Here is a 6112-nt window from a genome sequence, read left to right as displayed (position 1 = left end):
TGTGTATACACTCTGCACTCTCCTCTTTTACCTGTGTATACACTCTGCTATATAATATACTCTCCTCTTTTACCTGTGTATACACTCTGCTATGTAATATAATCTCCTCTTTTACCTGTGTATACACTCTGCTATATAATATACTCTCCTCTTTTACCTGTGTATACACTCTATATAATATACTCTCCTCTTTTACCTGTGTATACACTCTGCTATATAATATACTCTCCTCTTTTACCTGTGTATACACTCTGCTATATAATATACTCTCCTCTTTTACCTGTGTATACACTCTATGTAATATATTCTCCTCTTTTACCTGTGTATACACTCTGCTATGTAATATACTCTCCTCTTTTACCTGTGTATACACTCTATGTAATATATTCTCCTCTTTTACCTGTGTATACACTCTGCTATGTAATATACTCTCCTCTTTTACCTGTGTATACACTCTGCTATGTAATATACTCTCCTCTTTTACCTGTGTATACACTCTGCTATATAATATACTCTCCTCCTTTATACACTGTATATAATATATTCTCTTTTACCTGTGTATACACTCTATGTAATATACTCTCCTCTTTTACCTGTGTATACACTCTATGTAATATACTCTCCTCTTTTACCTGTGTATTCACTCTATGTAATATACTCTCCTCTTTTACCTGTGTATACACTCTATGTAATATACTCTCCTCTTTTACCTGTGTATACACTCTATATAATATACTCTCCTCTTTTACCTGTGTATATATACACTCTGCTATGTAATATATTCTCCTCTTTTACCTGTGTATACACTCTGCTATGTAATATATTCTCCTCTTTTACCTGTGTATACACTCTGCTATATAATATACTCTCCTCTTTTACCTGTGTATACACTCTGCTATGTAATATATTCTCCTCTTTTACCTGTGTATACACTCTATGTAATATACTCTCCTCTTTTACCTGTGTATACACTCTGCTATGTAATATACTCTCCTCTTTTACCTGTGTATACACTCTATGTAATATACTCTCCTCTTTTACCTGTGTATACACTCTGCTATGTAATATACTCTCCTCTTTTACCTGTGTATACACTCTGCTATATAATATACTCTCCTCTTTTACCTGTGTATACACTCTGCTATGTAATATACTCTCCTCTTTTACCTGTGTATACACTCTGCTATGTAATATACTCTCCTCTTTTACCTGTGTATACACTCTGCTATATAATATACTCTCCTCTTTACCTGTGTATACACTCTGCTATAATATACTCTCCTCTTTTACCTGTGTATACACTCTATGTAATATACTCTCCTCTTTACCTGTGTATACACTCTGCTATGTAATATATTCTCTCTCTTTTAATATACTCTGTGTATACACTCTGCTATGTAATATACTCTCCTCTTTACCTGTGTATACACTCTATGCTATATAATATACTCTCTATGTAATATATTCTTTTACCTGTGTATACACTCTGCTATGTAATATACTCTCCTCTTTTACCTGTGTATACACTCTGCTATGTAATATATTCTCCTCTTTTACCTGTGTATTCACTCTATGTAATATACTCTCCTCTTTTACCTGTGTATACACTCTATATAATATACTCTCCTCTTTTACCTGTGTATACACTCTGCTATGTAATATACTCTCCTCTTTTACCTGTGTATACACTCTGCTATGTAATATACTCTCCTCTTTTACCTGTGTATACACTCTGCTATGTAATATACTCTCCTCTTTTACCTGTGTATACACTCTGCTATGTAATATACTCTCCTCTTTTACCTGTGTATACACTCTGCTATGTAATATAATCTCCTCTTTTACCTGTGTATACACTCTGCTATGTAATATACTCTCCTCTTTTACCTGTGTATACACTCTGCTATGTAATATACTCTCCTCTTTTACCTGTGTATACACTCTGCTATGTAATATATTCTCCTCTTTTACCTGTGTATACACTCTGCTATGTAATATACTCTCCTCTTTTACCTGTGTATACACTCTGCTATGTAATATATTCTCCTCTTTTACCTGTGTATACACTCTGCTATGTAATATAATCTCCTCTTTTACCTGTGTATACACTCTATATAATATACTCTCCTCTTTTACCTGTGTATACACTCTGCTATGTAATATACTCTCCTCTTTTACCTGTGTATACACTCTGCTATATAATATACTCTCCTCTTTTACCTGTGTATACACTCTATGTAATATATAATATACTCTCCTCTTTTACCTGTGTATACACTCTATATAATATACTCTCCTCTTTTACCTGTGTATACACTCTGCTATATAATATACTCTCCTCTTTTACCTGTGTATACACTCTGCTATGTAATATAATCTCCTCTTTTACCTGTGTATACACTCTGCTATGTAATATACTCTCCTCTTTTACCTGTGTATACACTCTATGTAATATACTCTCCTCTTTTACCTGTGTATACACTCTGCTATGTAATATACTCTCCTCTTTTACCTGTGTATACACTCTGCTATATAATATACTCTCCTCTTTTACCTGTGTATACACTCTATGTAATATAATCTCCTCTTTTACCTGTGTATACACTCTGCTATGTAATATACTCTCCTCTTTTACCTGTGTATACACTCTATGTAATATAATCTCCTCTTTTACCTGTGTATACACTCTGCTATGTAATATACTCTCCTCTTTTACCTGTGTATACACTCTGCTATGTAATATACTCTCCTCTTTTACCTGTGTATACACTCTGCTATGTAATATACTCTCCTCTTTTACCTGTGTATTCACTCTATGTAATATAATCTCCTCTTTTACCTGTGTATACACTCTATGTAATATACTCTCCTCTTTTACCTGTGTATACACTCTGCTATGTAATATACTCTCCTCTTTTACCTGTGTATACACTCTGCTATGTAATATACTCTCCTCTTTTACCTGTGTATACACTCTATGTAATATACTCTCCTCTTTTACCTGTGTATACACTCTGCTATGTAATATAATCTCCTCTTTTACCTGTGTATACACTCTGCTATATAATATATTCTCCTCTTTTACCTGTGTATACACTCTATGTAATATACTCTCCTCTTTTACCTGTGTATACACTCTGCTATGTAATATATTCTCTCCTCTTTACCTGTGTATACACTCTGCTATGTAATATACTCTCCTCTTTTACCTGTGTATACACTCTGCTATATAATATACTCTCCTCTTTTACCTGTGTATACACTCTGCTATATAATATACTCTCCTCTTTTACCTGTGTATACACTCTATGTAATATACTCTCCTCTTTTACCTGTGTATACACTCTGCTATATAATATACTCTCCTCTTTTACCTGTGTATACACTCTGCTATATAATATACTCTCCTCTTTTACCTGTGTATACACTCTGCTATATAATATACTCTCCTCTTTTACCTGTGTATACACTCTATGTAATATACTCTCCTCTTTTACCTGTGTATACACTCTGCTATATAATATATTCTCCTCTTTTACCTGTGTATACACTCTGCTATAATATACTCTTTTACCTGTGTATACACTCTTTACCTGTGTGTGTATACACTCTGCTATGTAATATACTCTCCTCTTTTACCTGTGTATACACTCTATGTAATATAATCTCCTCTTTTACCTGTGTATACACTCTGCTATGTAATATACTCTCCTCTTTTACCTGTGTATACACTCTGCTATGTAATATACTCTCCTCTTTTACCTGTGTATACACTCTGCTATGTAATATACTCTCCTCTTTTACCTGTGTATACACTGTAATATACTCCTCTTTTTTACCTGTGTATACTATGTAATATAATCTCCTCTTTTACCTGTGTATACACTCTATGTAATATACTCTCCTCTTTTACCTGTGTATACACTCTGCTATGTAATATACTCTCCTCTTTTACCTGTGTATACACTCTGCTATGTAATATACTCTCCTCTTTTACCTGTGTATACACTCTATGTAATATACTCTCCTCTTTTACCTGTGTATACACTCTGCTATGTAATATAATCTCCTCTTTTACCTGTGTATACACTCTGCTATATAATATATTCTCCTCTTTTACCTGTGTATACACTCTATGTAATATACTCTCCTCTTTTACCTGTGTATACACTCTGCTATGTAATATATTCTCCTCTTTTACCTGTGTATACACTCTGCTATGTAATATACTCTCCTCTTTTACCTGTGTATACACTCTGCTATATAATATACTCTCCTCTTTTACCTGTGTATACACTCTGCTATATAATATACTCTCCTCTTTTACCTGTGTATACACTCTATGTAATATACTCTCCTCTTTTACCTGTGTATACACTCTGCTATATAATATACTCTCCTCTTTTACCTGTGTATACACTCTGCTATATAATATACTCTCCTCTTTTACCTGTGTATACACTCTGCTATATAATATACTCTCCTCTTTTACCTGTGTATACACTCTATGTAATATACTCTCCTCTTTTACCTGTGTATACACTCTGCTATATAATATATTCTCCTCTTTTACCTGTGTATACACTCTGCTATATAATATATTCTCCTCTTTTACCTGTGTATACACTCTATGTAATATACTCTCCTCTTTTACCTGTGCATACACTCTGCTATGTAATATATTCTCCTCTTTTACCTGTGTATACACTCTGCTATGTAATATACTCTCCTCTTTTACCTGTGTATACACTCTGCTATATAATATACTCTCCTCTTTTACCTGTGTATACACTCTGCTATGTAATATACTCTCCTCTTTTACCTGTGTATACACTCTATGTAATATACTCTCCTCTTTTACCTGTGTATACACTCTGCTATATAATATACTCTCCTCTTTTACCTGTGTATACACTCTATGTAATATACTCTCCTCTTTTACCTGTGTATACACTCTGCTATGTAATATACTCTCCTCTTTTACCTGTGTATACACTCTGCTATATAATATACTCTCCTCTTTTACCTGTGTATACACTCTGCTATGTAATATAATCTCCTCTTTTACCTGTGTATACACTCTGCTATATAATATACTCTCCTCTTTTACCTGTGTATACACTCTGCTATATAATATACTCTCCTCTTTTACCTGTGTATACACTCTGCTATATAATATACTCTCCTCTTTTACCTGTGTATACACTCTGATATATAATATATTCTCCTCTTTTACCTGTGTATACACTCTGATATATAATATATTCTCCTCTTTTACCTGTGTATACACTCTGCTATATAATATACTCTCCTCTTTTACCTGTGTATACACTCTATGTAATATACTCTCCTCTTTTACCTGTGTATACACTCTGCTATGTAATATAATCTCCTCTTTTACCTGTGTATACACTCTGCTATGTAATATACTCTCCTCTTTTACCTGTGTATACACTCTGCTATGTAATATACTCTCCTCTTTTACCTGTGTATACACTCTGCGTTTTGGAATCGAGCTCACTTTATTAAAAAAAATACAAAAATGTAACCCTTATTTTACCTGGTAAGTTGACTGAAAACACTTTCTCATTTGCAGCAATGGACCTGGGGAATAGTTACAGGGGAGAGGAGGGGGGGATGAATGAGCCAATTAGAAGCTGGGGATGATTAGGTGGCCATGATGATACGAAGGCCAGATTGGGAATTTAGCCAGGACACCGGGGTTAACACCTCAACTCTTACGATAAGATAAGTGCCGTGGGATGTTTAGTGACCACAGAGAGTCAGGACACCTGTATAACGTCCCGGCCGAAAGATTGAGTGGGTTCGTGTGTTTTTACTAGAACGTCCCATGAAACTACAAGACTTATTACTGTAATGTTGTTTTTAAGTATTCTTGTAGTTCATTTGGGTAGAATTGATTGTGCATGAAATAATGGGAGCCATTTAAAACGTGTTTATTTCAGGTTTATTTATGATCTGAAGGATGATGACTTCAGGGGCTCTGTACTCCTGATGCTGATACAGTCCTTCAGTGGACAGGAGTCAGGAGATGGCTCGGGTAATGGCTCTTGCTGATACAGGAGTCAGGAGATGGCTCGGGTAATGGCTC

The 6112-nt window shown here is 34.5% G+C and overlaps 1 long non-coding RNA gene across 2 annotated transcripts; it reads right to left on the bottom strand.

The window, feature by feature from the left end:
* Positions 1–607: 607 nt before the first annotated feature.
* Positions 608–4193, bottom strand: LOC127931893 (uncharacterized). Of its 2 annotated transcripts, none has more exons than XR_008143380.1 (3): positions 4160–4193; positions 4037–4078; positions 608–632 (listed from the first exon to the last, which is right to left on the bottom strand). It is a non-coding gene; the product is annotated as an uncharacterized LOC127931893 (long non-coding RNA). The 2 variants fall into 2 exon arrangements; XR_008143379.1 differs by lacking the exon at positions 4037–4078 and adding an exon at positions 3002–3043.
* Between the last annotated feature and the right edge of the window lie 1919 nt (positions 4194–6112).

The sequence above is a fragment of the Oncorhynchus keta genome, chromosome 9, assembly GCF_023373465.1.
Source record: "Oncorhynchus keta strain PuntledgeMale-10-30-2019 chromosome 9, Oket_V2, whole genome shotgun sequence".
Lineage (NCBI taxonomy): Eukaryota > Metazoa > Chordata > Actinopteri > Salmoniformes > Salmonidae > Oncorhynchus > Oncorhynchus keta.
This window is presented reverse-complemented; position numbering and strand designations above follow the sequence as displayed.